The sequence below is a fragment of the Nelumbo lutea genome, chromosome 7, assembly GCF_056320005.1.
Source record: "Nelumbo lutea isolate HS-2025 chromosome 7, American lotus-T2T, whole genome shotgun sequence".
Lineage (NCBI taxonomy): Eukaryota > Viridiplantae > Streptophyta > Magnoliopsida > Proteales > Nelumbonaceae > Nelumbo > Nelumbo lutea.
The window spans coordinates 31,593,743-31,617,209 of NC_142690.1; the positions used below are offsets into that span (position 1 = coordinate 31,593,743).

General features: G+C 38.1%; 1 long non-coding RNA gene and 1 pseudogene across 1 annotated transcript; one reads left to right on the forward strand and one right to left on the reverse strand.

Moving 5' to 3' along the window:
• Positions 1-4,994: 4,994 nt before the first annotated feature.
• Positions 4,995-22,297, forward strand: LOC148845981 (uncharacterized). The gene is made up of 2 exons (XR_016101739.1): positions 4,995-5,310; positions 22,098-22,297. It is a non-coding gene; the product is annotated as an uncharacterized LOC148845981 (long non-coding RNA).
• LOC148845982 (granule-bound starch synthase 2, chloroplastic/amyloplastic pseudogene) lies at positions 17,434-18,832 on the reverse strand (annotated as a pseudogene).
• Positions 22,298-23,467: the final 1,170 nt, after the last annotated feature.

Consider the following 23,467-nt stretch of genomic DNA (forward strand, 5'->3'; position numbering starts at 1 on the left):
AATTGATTTCTGATTCTAAATTAACTTAGCAATGATAAATATTCTTGTCTTTTTGGTAATAAGATTTCTATTAAATTGAATAGTAAAGTCATTGCTACTAAAGAAATAGAGAATGGTCTCTATATACTTTACTCTTCCCTAGAAACTAATAGGATTAAAGAAACAACAATCACCATTCTTGTGAAAAGAACTCGTGAAACCATTAACCCTATCTACCAGTGGCACTTTAGACTCGCCATATTAATAAAGCAAGGATTGTAAGGCTGGTTAAGGATGACCTTTTGGATTTTCTGAACTTAGAGAATTTACTAGATTGTGAACCATGCCTACAAGGCAAAATGACTAAAAGGCCATTTGCTGAAAAAGCCCAAAAATCCACAAGTACATTAGATTTGATACACATAGATATATGTGGTCCCATGAACATAAGGACATGAGGTGGATAACTGGATATGTTCACTTCATTACATTTATTAATGCTTTCTCATGGTATGGGTACATATACCTAATGTGACACAAATATGAGTCATTTGAAAAGTTCAAGGATTTCAAACAAGAAGTTAAGAGACAATTGGGTGGGGAGATTAAAACCTTTTGATCAGATCATCGAGGTGAGTATCTATTAGATGAGTTCACAGACTATCTCAAGGAAAATGAATAATTTTATAGCTAACTCCTTTGGCTACACTATAATTAAATGGTGCATCTGAAAGAAGGAATTGAGCACTATTAGGTATGGTTCAATCCCTACTCGTTCACTCAGGCTTACCCATATCCTTTTGGATTATACATTAGAAACTGTAATGTATCTATTGAATCGGGTTCTAACCTAGCTAGTTCCAAAGACTCCCTATGAGCTTTGGATTTGTAAAAAAAAAAAAAAAAAACAATGTGTCCAACACTTGAAAACTTGGGGTTGTCTAGCACATGTCAAAAAGATCAGTGCTAACAAATTGAAATCCAAAACAACCAAGTGCACACTTGGGTACCCCAAAGACTCTATTGAGTATCTATTTTAGGAAATAGCTCTTGAAGTTAAGACCATTGACGTAGTGGGAGAGTCCCAACCATCTACAAGTACTGCAGATCCCACACCCAAATTGAGAAGATTTGCCTAAGTATTCAGGCTTCCTATTAGATACACCTATGATCAAGAATCTTTCTTGATGGAAGTCAATGATAATGAGAAGGATTTAGAAGGTAGCAGGGGGATATCGAAATCCAGAAGTTAGCAACAATGAAAAATTTGGTAGACCCATTATTAACTAAGCCACTTTGGTAGAAAGTGTTTAAGAAACATGTAGAGAGTATGGGTCTATGACTTGTACTTGATTAGAAGTAATGCATGTGGGAATTGTTGGATAATGTATGTAGTATGCCCTTAGGTCCAATGATGTTTGTAATTGACTATTATTATGAATGAAAATGCAATTATTTCATGTGCCATATGTGGTATTTTTTAAGTTAATCCTTGAACAATATCTTAGGATTATGTATGAGACACCATATTTAGTCTATAGTCTAAATATTATCAAGTAGTGGATAGACTTGGGTCGTCCAATCCTGACTAAGTTAATATTCACACATTGCCTAAGTGATTGAGCATATTGTCTCATTTTCTAGGGTTGTGACCAGAAGTGTGAGAATGGGTGTTTACCTGAAACACTAAACTAGACCAAGTTTTGGATTAATCTTGGACTTTTGGATAGGTGGAATAACAAATCCATTTCATTGTGATTTCTGATCAACTTGATAATGGTACTCAACTAGATATTCAACTAACTTGCTTTTGATATGCCAATTAGTGAGATCATTTTGAATTCAACATCCGGGTATGTTGGAGTAGTTATGAAGGGTATCTTGTCAAGTGATCATTGTGATAGGATTAACCCCTTTGTTAGACAAAGAGAATATCTGTAAACATATCCTCTTTAGTGGATAATCAAAATTGTCAACAATGGATTTCAAAAGTTGTTGAAATATGTTTTGCAAAAGGTATACGTATATACTTAAATAGTTTATTTTGAAAAGGTGTTTGCAAAATAATTCTTTCCTAGGATCTACTGATAAGAGGGTGTGACATTGGGCTATGTGTTGAGGGAATAAGTCTTTCCTTGAATCCTAGTGTTGGATATTAATGGATGAGAGATCATGTAGCAAATGTCTTATTAGGCTCAAAACCTTGATGGACAATATAATTGAATTGGACCATTAGACTTGGAATCATAGCGAATGGGGCCCAAGTGTCAAGTATTAGATACTAGTGGCTGAAATGTTGAAGCCCATAACCTATTAGGTGATTCACTTTGTAATTAGAGTGAATTTGTTCTAGTGGGCCCAACTCACTTCAAGTGAGTGAGAGAACCCAATAGTGGTTTGATCCAATTGGCATGTAGCTCCCACACCATACAAGAATGTCTTCTCTCATATCCTTTAAGAAATTAGAGACCTATTGGAGGTGGTTCAATCAATGTTGCAAGACTTCTAGGTTGACTAGAAACATGACTAGTCTTGACTAGTCAAACTAGGACTAAATTAGTGGTCTATCTTAATCCAGCCAATACCCAATTGCATTAGAACTTTCTCAAAGGGTTTATCTTCTTGTTGATTGGGTAAAGGCCTTGGTGCACCACACTAAGGTTCTTTAGAACCATGTGTTCAGCAGGATCATAAAGATCAGTAACTTAACTGTTCATCATTGCCCTTTGTCAGCACTCAATTTTTGTTCGGTCCTCTGTTTGAGCCCCAACTCCTTCGAAACCCAAAGAATCCAAATCTCAATCTCCAATTCTTCAAAATCCACTATTAAACCCACCTAATACCCTTAAAGCCTAAAAATATCCCTCATTTTCCAAATTACCAAAATACCCTTTGCCTCCCAAATTCAAAACTCCAAAATACCCTCCTTATGCCAAATGACCAAACTACCCCTAATTCCAATTTTCATAGGTACCCTTCATTTACCAATTCCTGAAACACCCCTTGACTGAATTACCTAAATACCCTCCTTCAAGATCACCAAAGTACTCTTCACTCCCCAAATTCCCAAAATACCCCTTGATCAAATTAACTAAACTCCCCTCATTTCGATTTTTCCCAAACACCCAACATTTCCTAAATTTCCAAAATACCCCTCATTTGTCAAATTACTAGAACACCCTTTCCTATTGCTAAGTTACCAAAATTCCCCTCACACCAAATTGTTGAAGTACCCTTAAAAGCTAAAATTACCAAATTGCCCTTCATTCACCAAATTACCTGAATACCCCTTTAAATCTACCCCTTCAGACCCCAAATTACTAAATTGTCAAATTGTCCTCTAAACCCAAACCACTAAACTACCCTTCTCATTCCAAATTACCAAATTACATCCAAAGTTGTGAATTACAAAGTTACCCTTTGGGCTCCATGTTATCAAATCCTCATAACCCTTTAAATCCTAAACTTTGGGGGTAGTGCCAAGTTAGTACCCAAACTTTCAAACATGTCACTGTAGTACCTAAACTTTCAAAAAGTGTCAAGTTGGTCCCTGTCGTTAACCGATCGTCAGTTATTTGTTGAAAATGTCAAAACTACCCTTCAAGAGAAGACACTATTCATTGTCTTCTACCTTGAGACTTAACAGATAACTGACGGTCAGTTAATGGCAAGGGCAAACTTGAAACTTTTTGAAAGTTTAGGTACTGCAGTGACACGTTTGAAAGTTCAGGTACTAACTTGAGAATACCCCCAAAGCTTAGGGTACTAGAGTGGATTTTTTCCTTACCAAAACCCCCATTCATTTTTTAGATTTGGCAGAACCTCCCCTTCCTCTTCATTGTAAATAGGAGGCTCCATTCCCAAGAAAAGAGAGAGGTCGAGTGGAATATGTGAGGAGACCCCCCGTATTGAATCGACGAGAGGGCTATTGAGAGGCCAAGGGAAAGTAATGAGAGGAGGCTCATTTTTCTTGGTAGAAATAAAAGGAGCTACACAAGACGGGTAGCTCAGCTCCAAGCATCACAAAAACAAATTGAACTTATATCCTTAGGGATAAAGGAAGAGAAAAAACTAAGAGTGTTAAGAGGGGATGAAAGAGCTTGGTTCGCCATCCAGTCTGCAACTTGATTGCCTTCTCTGAAAATGTGGTTATAAGTGACTCCACATTCCAAATCTCTTGCTAGCTTCAAACACTCCTTAACGATGGTCTTCAGTCTCCACGACAGTCCACTTTGTTCTTTAAGCACGATATCACTAGAAGAGAGTCTCCCTCAATGAAAATGGGGAGATCCCTATAGTTAAGAGCTATGTTATGGGCCTCCCATGCAGCCCAAGCCTCCGCTACATTAATTGAGGAATTCCCGATAAAATAAGCTTTGGTCTCTAGAACATTTCCCCATTGATTTCTTGCAATACAGCTGATTGCATATTCGCCTTTATCATTTCTAGATGCGTCGAAATTGATTTTGATAGAGCCCCCTTTTGGTGCTTTCCATTTGATAGGCTTCCATACTTTAATCTATATAGGGCTAAAGTTAGAAATATTCTCTACATTGTGATTAACATATAGAGACAAAGCTCTATCTATAATGACCGAAGGGTGGCAATGACGGTTATGAAAGATTTTTCTGTTTCTATTCTTCCAAATTTGCCACAAGATAAAGCTGAATTTCACAGGGATTGTATAATCAGTCTAATTGGAAAGTAAGCCATCCCACCACTCCCTAATTGAGGAGTCATTGCCACTAGGCCCCTTAATATTTGGGTTTAAGATACTCCAAACTTGCTTGGCAATAGTACAGTTTTTAAAAATGTGATCTGTGTCTTCAAAGGAGACACCTTTAGACCTCAAGAAGGACTTAGAAGGCAACCTAGAATTAAGCAGCATGTATAAAAATGTTTTGATTTTAGGAGTAATTTTAAGCCCCTAGATCTTGTCGAGCTGAAGTTTATGATCAACCTGACCCCTGTGCATAATAATAGCTTCTTTGTAGGCCGATTTAACAGTAAAGTGTCCTTTGGGGAAGAGAGAGAGAGGGAGACTCTCTCAGACTAGGAGAAAAAAGAGAAATTAGAAGAGCAAGAGAGAGTCAATGGAAGAGGGTTTTCGAAGAGGGAGTAGGAAGAGTTTCAAGCTAAGGGAGGAGTTAGTGATAGAGAGGCTAAGTAATGGAGTGCAAGGCAACCCTCCTCCCTTGTTCCTAGTTGCTGAGACGCCATCTTTCCTGCTAGTGTCGTTGTTCCAGCTTTGTTGTTCCACTTGCATTCTTAGACCTTCACAAAAACCCATCCAGCGACCACCTAGGTTCCTAAATCAGTAGACTACAGGAGGTAAAATATTTTATCTCACCTCCTTTATCTCTGTGAAGCTTTGTTTGATGATGTAGTTGTAAATTGTTCTTCTTTCTTTGCTCATATAGTTTAACTTTTCTTTGTTCTTGCTTTACATTTGAATTCGAATACAAGAATCATCATATTCATCAACATTTGAGGGGTTAGCAAGCTTTTTTTGACCGACCAACTAAGTCTGAAGGTGGGGTTCTAATAGAAAAGGGGTGAGAATTCATCTTTTTGTTCATGTCCTTGCATCCAAAAAGGGGTTGGTTTAGAGGGGGTAGGAAAGCGTCCATATCCTTTTGACCGACCAACTGAGTCTGAAGGTGGGGTTCTAATAGAAAAGGGGTGAGAATTCATCCTTTTGGTCACGTCCTTGCATCCAAAAAGGGGTTGGTTTGGATGGGGTAGGAAAGCTTCCATATCCTTTTGAACTACTAGAAAACCTTGGTTCTTGAACTCAAATCCAAAGTAAGGAAGGGATTTCAGTTTTCACATTGACTAGAGAGAGGGGTGCCTGACCCCTTCCCTCTCTTTCTCTCAATTTACCCAGATTGGTTTTCTTGGCCGAATGGTATGGAGTCACCATTAATCTAATTTTTTTTTTTATGAAATGCAAATTTGGGAGCCCCATCACTCAATTATTTATTTTGATGGCTGGTGACTCCACCTAAGTGGCCATGAAGTGAACAATGGGTTTTTCTGATGTTCACAGAATGACGACTCCACTGGGGAATACGGGGAATAGTGTGAATGCCATTTCCCTTGCTGGTTCCGGATGTGGCAATCAGTTTTGGTTCTCAGACAACAATTTGGTATCTGGAAATTTTACATTCCACATTGTTGTCTGAGTATCAATAGAAATTCTAAGCCACCTTGGTCAGCTTGCCATTCAGTTGTGTCAATCAGCTTTGGTCAGTCAGTTTTCAAGTTGCTTTAGTTATCACTGAACTCATACTGAGTTCAGCTTTCCATTATTGGGTTTGTTTAAGTTTTGCATAGCTCCACGTCAGCTTTGATCTATTAAGTGGCTTCAGTTTATCATTTCTAAGTTTGCTCACATCTGCATAGTCCCATGGCAACATCAGTCCACCATTTTTGAATTTGCTGAAGTGATTTTGGTTTCAGATTAGCATTAATCTAGCATTTGAGCTCGCTTAAATATGAAGGATCACTGGATAGCTTTAATTTCTTATTTCTGGATCACTTAAGTAGGATTAGTTTCCTGTAATTTCATTTTTTATTACTTTTGGGTTGTTCATAGTATATTGGCAATGATCTGCTACTTACTGAGTAGAATAGAGATTTCACTTGAATTACTTTGATGAACTGCTCTGTTATCATCGGTTTGAGACTGTTTTGGTTTGCTGCTTTAACTGAGAGAGTTCTACATTGTTGGATGAAGTGGTTTTAGAACTGGTTGACAGTAAGTGTAAGGTCTGAATTCAAGTTGGACTGATTGTAGTAGCCTAGTAGGACCCCTGAAGAACGATCTGAATCTTATTTGAATTGCCTTGCTACTTCTTGAAATCATGTAATAAGAGGAGCTAGGTTGTGACCTTCAAAACATGAAATCCTATTGCCATGAGTCGAGTACTAGATTACATCACTGCAGTAGCAAGATAAAATAAAGAAAACATGGAGGAGTTTTTCTGTTTTTTCTTTTTGAGTAAAATGTGGTCAAGGAAGGGTAACTTACTGTCAGAGGATGGATGCCATGAGGGCTGATTGCAGGGGAGTGCCTACTTATCTTTCCATGTAGTTGGTCCTGTACTTTTCTCATATTAGGAGGTTTTACCATTGACTTAGTCACCTCTGGGACAAGATGGTTATGGCACTAGTTCCATGTAGTTACTATTGACTTAGTTCTTGGATCTCACACCTGGGATGTAGGTTTGCATTGAAGCATCAAAATTTGAACTTAAAAAAATGATGATAATAAAATGATAAGAGGAAGAAAGGTTAAAAAATAATAGCAATGTCTAGTAAAGTTTCATCTTCGGATTGCTGTCCAGTATCTCAAGGTGATGAGAGATGGGACCCATGTGCCTTCCATTGTTAGTTTTGGGTTAACAAATTACCTTTGTGGATTGTGTTTTTCTTTCAGGCAAGGTAACCCAGATCTGTCTTAGGGTCTATATTGGTTCGGTGATAAACCTGTACTTAAGGCCAACCTTTGCAAATAAGTCCTAACATGAGTTTGATTTCATTCCTTCTTGGCTTTCTTAGCCTGACTTCTGAATAGTAGCACTGAGTTATGAGAAAAGAGAGCATAAGGTCTGATTAGAAGCAACAATTAAATAGGGGTGTAAACGGATCGAATTCGAATCCGATTAAATATTTGAATATTCGATTTGATTCGAATTCTATTGATGAATTATTTTAGATAATTAATAAATATATAAAATAAATATTTTATTGATACAAAGTACATAAAAATATAAATTATTTACATAACTTAATTATTATATATATAAATTGTATAAAATATTTTATATATTATATATAAGAATTAAATAATCAGTCGAATTCAAATACTTATTGAATTGAATCAGGTCATATCCGAATTTGACCAGTTAGATGTTCGAATTTTCCGAATTAGATTCAATTATGTTGAATATTGAATTCAAAATTGGATTTTCGAATACTGTTGACACCCCTACAATTAAATAGTCCTCTCTTAGAAACCCCAAAAGTAGGTGCCAAGCTGAATTGATGTTCTTGAGTTCTGAATTAAGATAATCTCCCTTATTGGCTTGTTCGTTTCTTGGAGCCAGTTGTGAAGTAAGTGATCTCAAGAGAAAGATAGTGTCTAGCCCACAGCAGGTTTGTCCCTTTTAGCTTGAAAGTATTCCCCCTAGGAGACTCAAGGATGTTGGTTAACTCCCTGTTGTGTCATTTGTGAGCTGATCTGAGTAAAGGTAGCATAATGTATTGCATGAGAAGGTCAAATAGTCCTAATAAAAAAAAAACACAAAATCGAAAAGAACAAAGAAGAAAAAAGCCAAATCTTTTGGTTATGACCCATTTATGAAATTGTGAATAAGTTTTGAGTCTTAGGATGAATGATTTAGTACTGTTTTTCTTCGGATAATTCATTTCAGCACCCTTGGGCTTACATAAGTATGTTTTACATCCTGTGATCTACTGTGCTATTGATGTTTTAAGAAGTGTGTTAATATCATTTTCCATCCTGATACATGTCCAAACCAATGCCTTTCTAAAATTATTTTCCTGAGAAATCATTATTGCTATAGATCTCAGAGAGTTACAAAGGCCAAATAGTCTTGTTTTGAGCCCGATTTGGATGCCTAATAAAGAAAAAAAAAATCTTGCTATCTTGAGACTGTCTAATCTTGTCTAAAGAATGGTTGCGGGTTGGGGTTGCCCAGGTTTGTGCTTGGAGTCAAGCCCGATGGTAGTTTCACCTTGCTTTTGTGCTTATCACTAGACTGGTTTAGTGAATTTTCAGCTGCCCCTATCCCCCGTTTTTGCACAAGCACCATTAGAGAAAGGATCTGGTGCATTAATTTGTTGCTGTTTTGTTTCTCATGAGAGGAGTTTCTGTTGCTGCTTCCCAAAACAGCAGCTGCTCCTCTTATAGACCCTCGATAAGATGATCAAAGCTGGCTGCAACTGATTTTTCTTGGGAAAAGTATGGAGTGGGCTTAGGTGGATATAGTGGATAGCCTAGTCTGTCTTTAGGATTCCTATATGATGATCCTGGGTTGGGTCATGTGATAGCTTCTTAGAGAATTCTGGTGTTAAGATTTGGTTTCTACCAAAAGGGGTGTTCCTACAGAGATAAAATGTCAAGTTATTAGAGGTTAGAGGTCATTTAACAAGAGATCTCAAAGTTTAGAAGCCAATGGGTGGGGCTGATAGCAGGCTACCCTCAAAGTTTGGACATCAGCAATAGGTTTCTATGAGATTGCAAGGCTGAAACTTTGCCCCTCGGATCACTTTTATATGTCTTCGTCCCCCAGTTATCCTTCAAGAAAAAAGGATGTAAACCCCAGGCTGAAGCAACTACTAAATCAGAAGCTAAAAAAATAGGAAGAGTAGGAGCAAAAAGCAAGGTTTTTAAAACTGACCCGGAGAACGAACAGGTCAGGGGTCCGGTTCCCGGGTCGAACGGTCGGCCCATTCTGAAAAAATATTAAAAAAATAAAAAGCGGTCATAACCGCTGAACGGTTCAACCGCTCAGGTCAATGGTCTACTGACCAAATCAGCGTTTTTTTTTTTTTTTTTGCAAATATCCGGTTTTGGGAAAAAACGGAACCAGTCACCTGACTAGTTCCTGATTTTCCGGTCCAACTGTCCAGTCTGATCCGGTTTTGAAAACCATGCAAAAAGGAAAGAATTCTGGGTAATGTTAGAGCCTCTACCCCTGTTGATAACGTTTGAAGAGGTTTGGGTTTAAGGTAAATCTTCCTCTAAAATTTCTTAATTTCAGTTGTCTTGGGGCACCTGTGTGAATTTCTGCAATGAGAACTTGTATCTAAGCAAGTAGTGATTCGTGGTGGTGTGTTATGGTAAAATAAATGGAGAACTTGGTTGAGTTTTAAATAAAAAAAGTGATAACTTGCATCCAAATAATTCAGACCCCGTTTGGTTTGTAATAATAGAGGTCTGGAATTGGAATTGGAATGAGCTATTTTGATTTCAACTGTTTCGTTGGATGGAATCGGAATCCGATCCTCATTCCTGCTGGAATGACATTCCTCCATTTGAGAGAATGACTATTCCCTGCCCCTCCCTTGCAAACGAAATCCCATTCCTTCTGGTTTCAATTTCCATTCTCATTTCTGTCTGAATCACAGACAATGGGAATAGACCATTGCAATTCTTATTCTAAAGAATTTCAAATTCGATTCTAATTCTGATTCTGACTGCAAACCAAACGGACCCTCAATTTTTACAGAATCCCGTGTGTGATAAAAGATGGTATTGGTGTGTTGTCCGTGTGTGATAAAAGATGGTATTGGTGTGTTGTGATCTTATGAGAACTTGCACATAAGAGGTGGTGTCCATTGGCTAAGACAATTCTGGGTTTATCTTGAGTTTGAATTGCCTAGGTGGGGTCAGGGCATAACGACATGCTTCAAAATCATTTGCTGTTAGGCCAAGGTGTTCTCTCAAAACCAACTAAAAATGAATAATTAGTGGGCATGATGCATAGATTTTGTTGATACTTGTCTTGCTTGAATTTGTCTCTTTGCTCTTCTTTAGAATGATGCTTTTCTTAGGCTATCAAGTTATTATCTCATGCTATCTATTCTTTAGGGATTTATGCTAAATTATATTGCTTTATTTCAATAAATTTGTATCTCCATGATGCTTGGACATTTGTATCACATCTTTAGACATTTAGAACCTATCGTCCTAGTAGGAGAGAGTTTGATACACTTGGGCCATTGGGACTAGGAACCTAGTGAGGCCGATGGAAAGCTCTCAGTCAGTCACCAACCTAAAAAGCCCATATACCCAACCTAAAAAGCCTATATGGGTAGAGGTTTGAAGACTGGTGACCTATCAGCCATGAGTCTAGGTGTCACACCCAACCTCATGTATCACACTAGAGTCCCTTGAATGAATTGAGTGTTTTATTTTGCAAGAGAGCTAAGCATGAAAGAGCAGGATATGTGTGTTGATTGTCATTTTCTTTTCTTTTCCTTTTTTTTTTATTTTCAGAAAAATAAAAAAATCATTTAAAACCTTCTTTTTCTTTCAAACACATTTTGATATATTCCACTTGATTGACTGCCATGTTTATGATTTCGGTTGATTGATCACAAAATTTTAGTCAAACCCTTTTAATAGGATTGTAAATTTTAATTATTTTATTTTTAATCTTTTAAATGAAATAAAAACAAAAATAACTTTATTGGCATTATTAAAGAAATCATGGGGAGTGGGGATTTCCATGGGGATGGGGATAACGTTGTCCCTAACGGGGATGGGGAGTGGATCCCCGTCCCCACCTCACCTCGTTGCCTTTCCTAATTACAACACCCTACATTTGTGCATCCATGATATCTCTCATACTTTATGTTGTCACTAATGTGGAGAAGTCTCCATTGTGCGGTTGTAATGTATTGTAGCTAGGATGTGATAGGATCTCCTAAAAGCAAAAACCTTGCCAACACTCTTCAAGTATAGGCATCTAACCACACATTTGACCCAATTTGGAAAGAGTAAAAATACAAATATATAGTGTAGAACCTTGTATTTTATGTTTCTAAACCTTGTTTTTACACATTACATATTATTTGTGCTCTTCTCAAACTGGGCCTTCCAAATGAAAAGAACGAGCATTCTGATTTTATTTTATTTTGAATTCTACTTTATTCTGCTTCAGGTCTCATTTTACTTCTCTTACACGACAATTAAACAAAATAAGGTAAATTTTAAAACAGAAAATAAATCAAAATATACACAAAAATTATTTATACTACTATAGTTTTTCATTAATGCAAATGAATTTGTACTGCAACTTACCAACATCTCCCCATAAATTTAAGATAAATATATATATATATATACAATATATATAGATACTAGGATATAAATAAGCCCTTGTGGTCATTATATCCAAACTTGTCATGTGTAGGAAATTTGCAAATAATTTAGACGGAGGTAGGGCTGTTCATAAGAATACCTAACTTGACCAAACCGACCAACCCAGACCAATCCAACCCGAGTCGGCCGACTTTTTTTCAGTATTGGTCGGTTTGGGGTTGTAAAAAATCATAAACCGATATGAAAACCGAATCGACCCGAACCAAACCGATTTAGTAGTTAGTTCATAGTTAGTAGTTACAACCTACGTAGTTCCTACTTAATTAAGTTGTCTCTATCCTAGTTACAACCTAACTTAATTTCTAGCCTTTTAGTTAGGAATGACATTAATGGCAAATATGGTAAGACAATTAGACAAGGAATTTTTTTTGGAAAAGTTTAAAGAAAAGAATCAAAGGATTCTAGTTTCTATGGTTTTTTACACCATATATGCAATCAATTACAATTAGAATTATGTGTCTTTTTTACTTAGATTAAAAGGTTTCTTAAAATATACAAAATTTATTATTTTTTCTCTAATAAAGTTTGACTTTCTATTTTTTGATAACTTTTATTCTAATTCGATCTACCCCCCTTAGCCCCTCAACTCAATCACAATCTCTAATACAATTTGACTCTCAAGAATAAAAAATTTGAAATTTTAATTTATTACCATGATTGAACTTAGAGCCGAAACCGACCCAAACCGACCCAACCTGACTCAAACCGACTAAGTCGGTTTTGCTTAATACCAGGTTAGTTTCGATTTTAGTTTCAGATAACCCAATCAGATTGAATCGATTGGAAAAATCTCAATAAACCGATCCAATCCAATCCGTGAATAGCACTAGACGAAGGCATGACATTAGACTCATGGATCCACCTTGATTCTTTTTGACAAGTAGTATATAAAACCAAAAGTAGGGAAAAAAAGCTCCGACAGTTCTGTCTAAACGGCCAAAGTTTTATCACCCTCGATTTCTTCCCTGAACGCACTGTACCCAAAAACCTAATTGGGCCCCACTATGGTCAGTCGTACAATAGTAGTCAGTACGGTTACACCTCGTCATCCTGCCTCATTTTCCGGTTACACAAGAAGAAACCAGTCAATACTCAACAGTGTCAGGCAGCTGGTGACTGATCTCTTGCACGCTTCATTCATTCATGCATACGCCAACATCACGTGGTTCCATCACATATGACCTGTCATGGTGGGGTAGAGATCTCTTTAAACCAAAGAGATCGAGAATCAGACACCTCACACTAATGTTTCCATTACACGTGTCACAATCTAATGGCTCACGTTCTTGTCGGGTGTTGACAACCCAACAACGTTTTCTCCCTTTCTAGTACTGTACTATTTTACATTCATCTTCGTCTGTAGAAGTTCACCGCCGGCGAACAGAACACCATAGCCGGAAAAGGTCAGTGCAAGGTTTTTACTGGAAAAGAGACGAGACTTCCAGTGTAGCAGACACAACACTTCCTCGTGGAAAGACCTAAGTCGATTGACTACGGGAGGAAATAGTTTCCGATAATTGCCACCGGATATTTATTACATATATATATTAGAGGAAGGTCATCACGCAAGATTTTTCGTCTTTTAAATACATGACATCCTATTAATTCAAGAAATAAGATTCAAAAAGTGGAGAGTTTTACTCTAAAATATTTTCAATAGATAGTTATTTATTAACTTAATACATATTTATTCATAAAATTTAATTAAACATGTGACATCTTAAAATTTAATTAAACAACATTCTAAAAGTGGGTTCACCCACTCTTAAAATAATGTCAAAGTGGTTATTTTCAGTCACAAACAAATTTTAATTAAGAGCCATGCGATTCAAAAACATATTATGCATTAAAGTTATGTAAATTACCAGAACTTAGAGTAATTAGAAAATCTATATTAACAACAATACTCAGGATTTAAATATTGATTATTAATAAGAATATAAGAAAATAATCATCACCATTAGTAATTAAAAATAATATTAATCTTTGATTAAATAATTAAGTAAAGATTACATTTTGATTAATCTTTAATTTTTTATAGTAAAGATTTTAATTTATAATAATTATTATGATAATAAAATCATTAATTAAATACTTAATAATAACTACAATAATTAATTAATTAAACATTACAATACAAATAATCTTTTAAAAAATAAAGAAATAATAATAAAAAGTTAGACATTTTTTTCTTAAACAAAATAAAAATCATCAAAAAATACTAGCCCCGTACTTAGTACAGGGTCATAGTTGAAGATTAAAGATAAGCATGTGGGTCTTTTTGTCTTTTAATATTGTTTTTTTTTTATGAATAATTTGCTGAACCCTCGCTTGAAGTTTTGGACCATTGCTGAAGCCTCCCTAAAGTTTGGTAATTGTAATCATCTCCCTTGAACTTTATGACACTATTGCAGGTAGACCCCTCTAATAGAAGTTTCTAAAAAGAGGCTTTTATGAACAACAAATAAATAAGAGTTTAAAGTTGTACTTTCCAGTGATATAAAGGGTAAATTTGAAAAATAAATTAATTATGTTAAAGAGATTGAAAGGGTTTGAAGTAGTGATTGACAATAAATAAAATTTTGATAAAAAAGTAATATATACGCATTTTGAATATTTTTGTAACTCTTGTTAGATAATCTAATGGAGGGGGTTTAGATTTAGAGGAGGTTTTTTAGCAACTGTTCAAAAATTTAAGGGAGGTTTTAGCAATTTACCCTTTTTTATTTTTTTATTGATACTGAAAATTTGTTTAAAAACCTATAAGAATTATCAAAATTCTATTTTAGTCTAAAGTCGGCTGAACATGTATGAGGGTATTACTGTCATTTCAAGGGCGGTCCTTTGCTCTTCTGAAGAGAGCCGACTGCAGGGAGATGACTCAGATGAGAATTACTGGTCTGAGTATTGGGTCGTTAATGTGTCCAATCAATTGGCCCCATTTAAGTACATCTTAGGTTTTGTAATCCTTTCCAAAATGACCAAAAGCAATACAGAATTATGGGGGCACGTTTTTTTCCATCTAATTGCACCGATTCAATTGCATCCTCTACCACATATCTGGAATACTTTTCGTCGGGCCCACCTGAATTCAAACAATGGGACCTCGCCGTGGGCCATACCTGACACTTGAAAATGGTACGACTTAAAAATTAAGAAATGTATCGGTTATATTAAATCTTAATAAAAATGTATTCCCATTTCCCATACTTTTGTCTTTATAGACTTCAAAGGTAACACAACACTGTCAGAAAACAGTTGGACAAAGTTCTGTTCCCTAACCAATGAGACAGATGTAAATCCTGACGTGATTGCTAGAGTCTAAAACCCTAAGCGTGAGACTCCTTTATTAGAACCAATAAAAGGATCCTATTGCAACCGGTCTATTAGACCTGGTGGTCCTCTTTGAGTGCTTATTGGATAAATAAGTTCTTATCCCAATAAGGGAGTTTTGGTGTATAGGTGTTTTGAAAACTGTGGTGGGCCTAGATGGGCCTAAACATAATAACTGTTTTTTCAAAAAGAATTTGAGAAAAAAAGGCAATTTTTTAATTTTTTTTTCTCTTTTCTAAAGTTCAAAGAATCGGATCAGGCATCGACCCGATGAAGGTTGTGTTGGATTTTAATCTTATAAGAGATTAAATCCAATGGGTTTGATTGGTCAATTACATGAGAAATTGCACCTGCACACTTGATTGAAAACCATTTTTTTCTCTTATAAAAACCCAATTTTGAACTTGTCCCACATTGAAAAATTATAAGTTTTGTTTTCAGTATTTCAATAGGAATTGATTTACACTCCTTAGAATTAGTAGAGGAGAGTATGGGGATTCGGTACCGCGCAATGCGCATGTACGCGTGTGTGTGGCACAATGAGGCACACTTTGCTCGCACTTTGTGCGCACCCGCATCGGGTGTGATCAGGGGGCACAATTCAAGGTGTATTTTCTAAACGAGCACCTACCTTTTCCTTATACCTCTTTACAAATTATTTAAGGAGCATGAATTAGACTCCAAATCACAGAATTTCGAAATCCACTCTCTCTTTCTCTCTCTCAATCCGGTCAGCTACAGTCTCACAGAAGGTTTCTTTGGAGACTTTTCAACTTTGCTGGTTGTAGATTCTCGCCCAAGGCTTTGTTTTATCGTGGGAAGAAATTTGCCTGTAACCCAATAGCAAACTCAGTAAAACTGAGTGGGGGCAAATAACATTCTAAAGACAGTGTCTTCAGACGCGCCTTAGAGCTTCTCCTTCAAAGTTACAGTGATCCCATTTTCACCAACAGGTTGAACCATGCTGATGTAATAAATCAAATTTAAAAAATTTATTGAATCTGAAGGGAAGTTAATCCACCAAAGCTTTCAAGAGGGCTTAGGGTAACTTGCAAGATTGAACAACGTGGACTGTCTTGTATCTTGGCTGAATTTGATGGGCTAAAAACCTAAAGCAAAGATCAAATTCCAAGCCTGAAGCAAAAATTAAATTGGAATTTGAATTTAAGCAAACCTGTAAAAAAAGTTATAAAACTATGAGTAATTAATTAATTTCAAGTTCATTAATTTAAAAAATAAATATTAAAAATTTAAGTGTAAAATGTAAATGACTAAATGTTGCATAATGTAGAAATCAAATTAAAGAATTTAGTCAATTTACATTTTTTAAGGTTCAGGTGGTGAGGGAGGAGGAGGAGAAGGAATGAGGGAAGAAGATTAGGAGAGGGCGAGAGGCTATCACGCGATGAACAGAGCACCGTTGTCACTGCCAAAGAGGAGGAGTGTTATGGACCTGCGTGTAGGATCTCGTCACGGGTCGGTCCACGGTGAGAAAGCCTTGCTTTCCTTTGCGCCTTCCCTTGCGTGCAGACCCTATTGCGGAAACTGAATGGGTGATTTGTCCAAGAGACCACCCGAACTCTCCCTTGGGGTGATTTGTCCAAGAGACCACCCGAACTCTCCTCACTTTTTTCTTGATTGGAAAACTGAATGCTTTACTTCAATTTGTAGCTCCTTAAATAGGAGATTACAGAAGGGAATTCCTTGTTGAATTCGGCTAGGCTAGGGTAATCCAACTCAAACTAAAACTCCTAATTACCTACTCCTAATAGTAACACGACTCCTACTTAAGATAAGGATAAGATAAGATAAGGGATAAGGGATAAGGGATGGTGTAGCTGGCGGCGAGTTGGCGGGCAGAGCTGATGTGGTAAGATAAGTGTGGGCCCACCTTGATGAGCTATCATGTGAGCCCCACCCTACTGCTGCTGTCGAGCAGTGCGCGCATCTTGCAGTGCTGCTATCGTGAGGAGCGTGCTGCTGTCGTGCGGTGTGTGTTGTTGCCTAGTGCTGCTGGTGCGTCTGTGCGCTATCGGGCGGTGTGTGCTGTGTGCTGCCAGGCGATGTGTGTTGCGTGCTGCCAGGCGGTGCGTGCTGCACGCTTCCGGGTGGTGCGTGCTGCCAGGCGGTGCGTGCTGCACGCTTCCGGGTGGTGCGTGCAGTGCGCTGCCGGGCGGCTGTGCGACGCTGTCGGGCGGTGCGTGCTACTGGGCGGCCCACTGTGCATGCTGCTGCCTATGATTGCGCCGTAGTGCACTGCCGGGCGGTGTGTCCATAACATCACACCCCTCTCGGACTACGAGCTTGTCCTCAAGCTCGAATTCCAAATACGTGGCTTGGAACTCTACGAATGGATCGAACGACAACACACTATTTCTCAGTCCACCAACAGTATGAACAATAGGGACTGCCCCGTAGCTAAGTGCATAAAGTTGCTTCAGTCCACATGGCTCAAATCGAGAAGGCATGAGTAGGATGTCAGTAGTTATTCAATGGGCCATTTGCATAGAGGAACCAACCCAACCCCTGATTTTGCCATGGTGTTGTCTCTCAAGATGTTTGAGAAGTTGTTCCCAGTCTGGTCTCCCAGTGCCCAACATGACAAGTTGCACATCCTGGTCCACCATCCAAGGATTGGACTCAACAACGAGATCAACACCTTTCTGATGGTCAAGCCTTCCAATGAACCTAATAAGAGGAACATTCTCCCAAAGAGGAAGACCAAGCTCCCTTTGTAGAGCTGCTTTGCATTGAGGCTTGCCAGTCTGAAGAGTCTCCGTAGGGTAATTGGTGTAGCCATCCAATGCCAGGTCAACATCTAACTGTGGGTTCCCTTCGTTGGCACCAATCACATTCACGATGCCCTTCAGCTTCCAATCAAACTCATTTATTATTTGATGCAGACCCCAACCACCTTCTTTAGTTTCCAGCTCCCAGGCGTAACCATGGCTTACAGTGACTACACGATCTGCTGCTCTCTAGCCAGCTGCAAGGACATTGAAGTGTTGCCCACCTCCTGGGTCATATAGTTTGAAGTAGTTTTGTGGAAGATCCACATAACGAAAATCGCATACTGGACCATGACCCCGGTGTGCTATGTTGTGGATTACAGGAGTGCATCGGGTATACTTACAGAAGAGAACCTTAAGAGCAACCTTACAGAAGAGAACCATGCGTTTTAAAATATCCCCTCGACCTCCCCTATATATATTTTTCTCAATATTGCGGAACATGGGGGCTGTCTATGAACACAAAATCCATGCCATCATTATAAGCTTGAAAGAAAGTTACCTCCATATCTTGCCCATCCACCTTACATCTCTTGCACACTCCTGTTTCTTGGATTTCTGCATAGTTACCATACTGTGGTGCCGCAACATCGCTAAGCCCACCTGTCTTCGACAAAGGAGGGCATTCTGCAGGTACCAATATAATGTTCGTGACATTGTCCCCGGCCAAAGGAGGAAACTTAACAGTTTCATCCTCCGTGCGCTGATCCTTGGGAATAACTGTGGCAGTAGGGGCAGCGATCTGTTGTTCGCTGGATGCCTCTGCCCAGTCCGGACGACTATAGTTTGTGTTGGTGATTCCCTCATAACTCATTTCTTTGTTGGAGAGGGATGCTTCCAGGCGGCGTCACAGCTCCCGGACATCTTTCTCGACTTCACGAACCTCCATGCTAGTTTCTGCTAGCCTATGTTCCTGTTCGTTGACCTTGGATGATAGCTACTCCATATCGCCCATGACGTTTGGCTCTGATACCAAATGTTATGGGCCCGCCCATAGGATCTCGTCACGGGTCGGTCCACGGTGAGAAAGCCCTGCTTTCCCTTGTGCCTTCCCTTGTGTGCAGACCCTATTGCGGAAACTGAATGGGTGATTTGTCCAAGAGACCACCCGAACTCTCCCTTGGGGTGATTTGTCCAAGAGACCACCTGAACTCTCCTCACTTTTTTTCTTGACTGGAAAACCGAATGCTTTACTTCAATTCGTAGCTCCTTAAATAGGAGATTATAGAAGGAAATTCCTTGCTGGATTCGGGTAGGCTAGGGTAATCCAACTCAAACTAAAACTCCTAATTACCTACTCTTAACAGTAACACGACTCCTACTTAAGATAAGGATAAGATAAGATAAGGGATAAGAGATAAGGGATGGTGTAGCTGGCGGCGAGTTGGCAGGCAGAGCTGATGTGGTATGATAAGTGTGGGCCCACCCTGATGAGCTGTCATGTGGGCTCCGCCCTATTGCTGCTGTCGGGCGGTGCGCGCGGTTCATAGTGCTGCTACCATGAGGAGAGTGCTACAGTCATGTGGTGCATGCTGCGCGCTGCCAAGCGGTGCGTGCTGCATGCTGCCGGGCGGTGTGTGCTATGCGCTATCAGGCGGTGCGTGCTGATGTGCGCGCTGCCAGGCGGTGCGTGTGGTGTGCTGCCAGGCGGTGCGTGCTACTGGGTGGCCCGCTGTGCGTGCTACTGCCTATGACTGTGCCGCAGTGCGCTGCCGGGCGGTGTGTCCATAACTAGGAGAGAACATTGTCCGGCGTCGTTGGAGGGACGCAATGAACAAAGTCCACTGGTGGGAAGAAGAAGGAGGAGGAGGAGGAGGAGGAGAGAGACTACCTAGCATCGGCAGCACTAGCGGTCAACAACGGAGCTGGAGGCTTTGGTGGTGGGTTGGTGGTTGGACTTAGGTTTGAACGAAAAGAGGAAGAAGAATAAAAGATAAATCGAAGACGGTTTTTGGTTTTGGGTTGGGATTGGGATTTTCAATTAGATCTTAGGGCCCATTTATTCCAATTTTTTATTTTTTCTTGCCCTTTTTATTAAAAGTCAGAATGTAAAAAACCTGGCTAGTTATGCAAAACTGGGACCAGTTCTCCAGTTCTCTGGTTGAACCAAGCAGGCAAACGATTTTTCATAGTTTTTATAACATAGTGGTTTTGGGGGTATATGATAGCTATAATTATATAACCCTAGCAAGTGCACTAGTTATCAAGTAGTATAAAGATATCGTTCCCACGAGGATTTAACAAAATAAGTATTAGAACTATAGTTTCCCTCAATTATTTGGACAACCGGATTTTGGATCTAACAATAGGAATACTGAAAATTAAAGATAGAAAAAGAAAAGAGATAAAAACAAAGGCAATCAATGACTGAAGTTGCAACGATTTAACTGAAATAAGCTGAATATCAATTTATTAAATTAACCAAGATAATTTATTATTTTCATAAGCTGAAGTTTTTTCTAATTTATTTAATATTCCCTTTCAAGATATATCAAACCTACTTCTATCAAGTAACCCTTCGATCCCTCGGTTAAAGTTCTCGAGATAGAAAGTGCATTAAGTTCTATGAAAAACCTGTATCATTAGATGAATCATGTATATATATTCCTATATACCATTCAATTCACACTATGAGTTATTTAGTCTATTATATGAATTCCCCTTCCGGTTCATTCACATAAACCAAATCAACTAAGAGGTGGCCAAGCTCCTAATTGCATTATGCATAATAACTCATAGACAATATGAAAATAAAAACAGATTGGTTGAATTAAATTAAAATCAATCCATGGTCATGGTTAGGCTTTCCATAGCCCCAACTATAAATAAACTAGTTCATGATAAAGAAGATTAAACAAACAAGGTATAAGAAAGAACTAATGATGTTGCCCTTGAAGTTGAGATCGATGAACTTGTCTTCTCCTTGCCGCCGCCTTCTTTTCCTCCTAGGTTGCTAACTGCTTCCTTGAAAGTTGAAGCTCTCTTGGAGGACTTTTGATTGCTCATGAGATTGATTGATGCATGGTGCTAGCCCCCCCCCCCTATATAGCTTTAGGAGGAGGGGTTGTTTCCAACTCTTTTTTGGAGTTCTTTATAAAAAATAGAAAATCCTAATTCCTAATGATTAGTTTAGATCTTATCATATCCTATCTCTTATCTGGTAATCTCAATCTACTTTATCTTTCTAGAATTACATCAGAAAATTAAATTTGATAGGATTCTTTGCAGTTTCCTTATTCTTGTATTCGCATTGGGCTTCTTCAATGAATTGGGATACTGTTGCGAATTGGGCTTCTGCTGCGAACTGGCTTCCCTATGAACTTGGTCAGAATTTGGGCCTAATTTTGACTTTGGTGCAGTCCGAATCTATCAAAACTCAAAACATGAAAGTTGTAGTGTTTTTTCTTATATTTCCAATGCATCTTGAATCATCTCAATCGGAGTCTGGATGGGAGAGTTATGCTCATATTACTATACGATGTCGAAACTATGCAAAATTACCCGATTAGCCTTGTTTTTCTCCTGATGCCTTCTTTCATGCCCTGAATCGAAATATAAGAATAATGAGTCCACTTAAGTACTAATTAAGTATAAAAGACTGAATATTTAGGTATAAAACTATGATAATTTTTATTCTTATCAGTATATCTGGACCAGCCTGGGGCCAGGTTAGAGTTCAACCGTTTCAATCCACCGGTCCGGTCTAGTTTTCAGAACATTGTTCTTTTCTATCATTCTTCCCAAATGCAAATAAGTACCTTTATCAACAAAAAGAAAAAAAATGCATATAAATTCTTATTGGTTTGTTCCCAGTCTAAATGAGTGTTTTTTTTTCTTCCAATAATAACTTAAAAATAATCACTCTCAAACGAGAGCTTAGAATATTTATAAAAACATGGGGGAGGGGGAGGCTTAGAATGGACCTAGTGAAAATGGTCCCATTCACCAACCATGGAGCCCCTAAGAGTCTGAATATGGTAAGGATCTCCTAATCAGTTTGGTGATTGTGTGAGAGTAGATTTTATTATTTAATGTAGAGCAGAGAGTACTAACATTGAATGTATGGTTTTACTTTGTAGATACTGGTGCAAGGGCATGCGTTATGCATATATACAAGTAAGAGGGTCCATCAGGAGCATCTCCATATTCTATGTTTTTAATGAGGAGATATTCTCAATGTACAGCTGCAAGTGGCTGTGAACACGGTATGAATATGATTTGCACTTTTTAATTAATTGACAGTGCAAATTTTGCATCTCAAAAACTGATGTAAAATTTATACAACCTCTCTCATTCTCTCCTGCCTTACTTGTCTCTTATAAAGTGTGAATCGCATCACTTTTACTTCATATCTTACTCCTCTCAACTAACAGTTCTCCCCCGTCTCCCTTCTCTTCTATATAAAGTGGGGACTACATCATTTTACTCCTCATATACAAGCAAAACAAAGTCAGATCAATGCAAAAGGCAAACCAGCTGAATTTAATTACACTCATCAACCCATTTACATTCCCATGCAGTTTAAATTTTACTGGGACTAACATGAACAAATGTAACCAACAAATAACCTTTATCTTACATTTGAAGGAATTCTCTTCATGATGATCTTTTGAACCAGGATTTGTGATCTTGTTGCGCCTCATCTGCTGTTTTATGGTTTGTTAGGCTAGTAATATATCACTTCTCGCACTATAAAGCAAAAAGCATGCAAACACGCTGAGAGCACAGCATCCAGCTACACGTGTTGCCAATGTATGGTTGGATGTCATGTTCTAAGCGTACTACACGTGATGTCCATATACAGTTGGACGTTGTGCTTTCAGCGTGTTTGCACGCTTTTTGCTTTTGGAAATCCCATCTCTTGTTACATCTTTATCTTTTTGGACTATCTTATAACTGTTATAGATAGAAACCAAGGTCACTTTCCTTTGTATCTTTCTTGTTGTCTTCTTCTTCAATGTCATTTGCATCTCTTTTTTTTCCATGCAAATCCTTATTTATGAGCGCTTCATGAGATCCCTCTCTTTGTTGATGCATAAACTTTCAAAATGACCATTAGACTGACTGAGATAGAAAGAAGTGGTGGGTGAAACCATGAAACATCGTCAACAAAGAAGTGGTGGGAAAGGAAGAAAAACTTTTACAAACCTTGTGTATTTTTCCTACCTTTTCCTTCGTTTTTCTATCATTTCCTTCAAATTAAACACCGCCATTAGGGGTGGATTTGGGCTGAGCCGAATATCTAGCTAATTCAAGCTCGGCTCGACATGCACTATGAGACTCGAGCTCAAATATGAGCCAAATGTTTTATAAAAATAAGAAAATTATACATATAAAAATTAAGAATAACTAGTTGTTATTAATATATAAAAAAATAAAAAATATTATATATATTTATGTATGTTAAGCTCACGAGCCTCACGAGCTGAGCTCAAATAACTTATGAAAA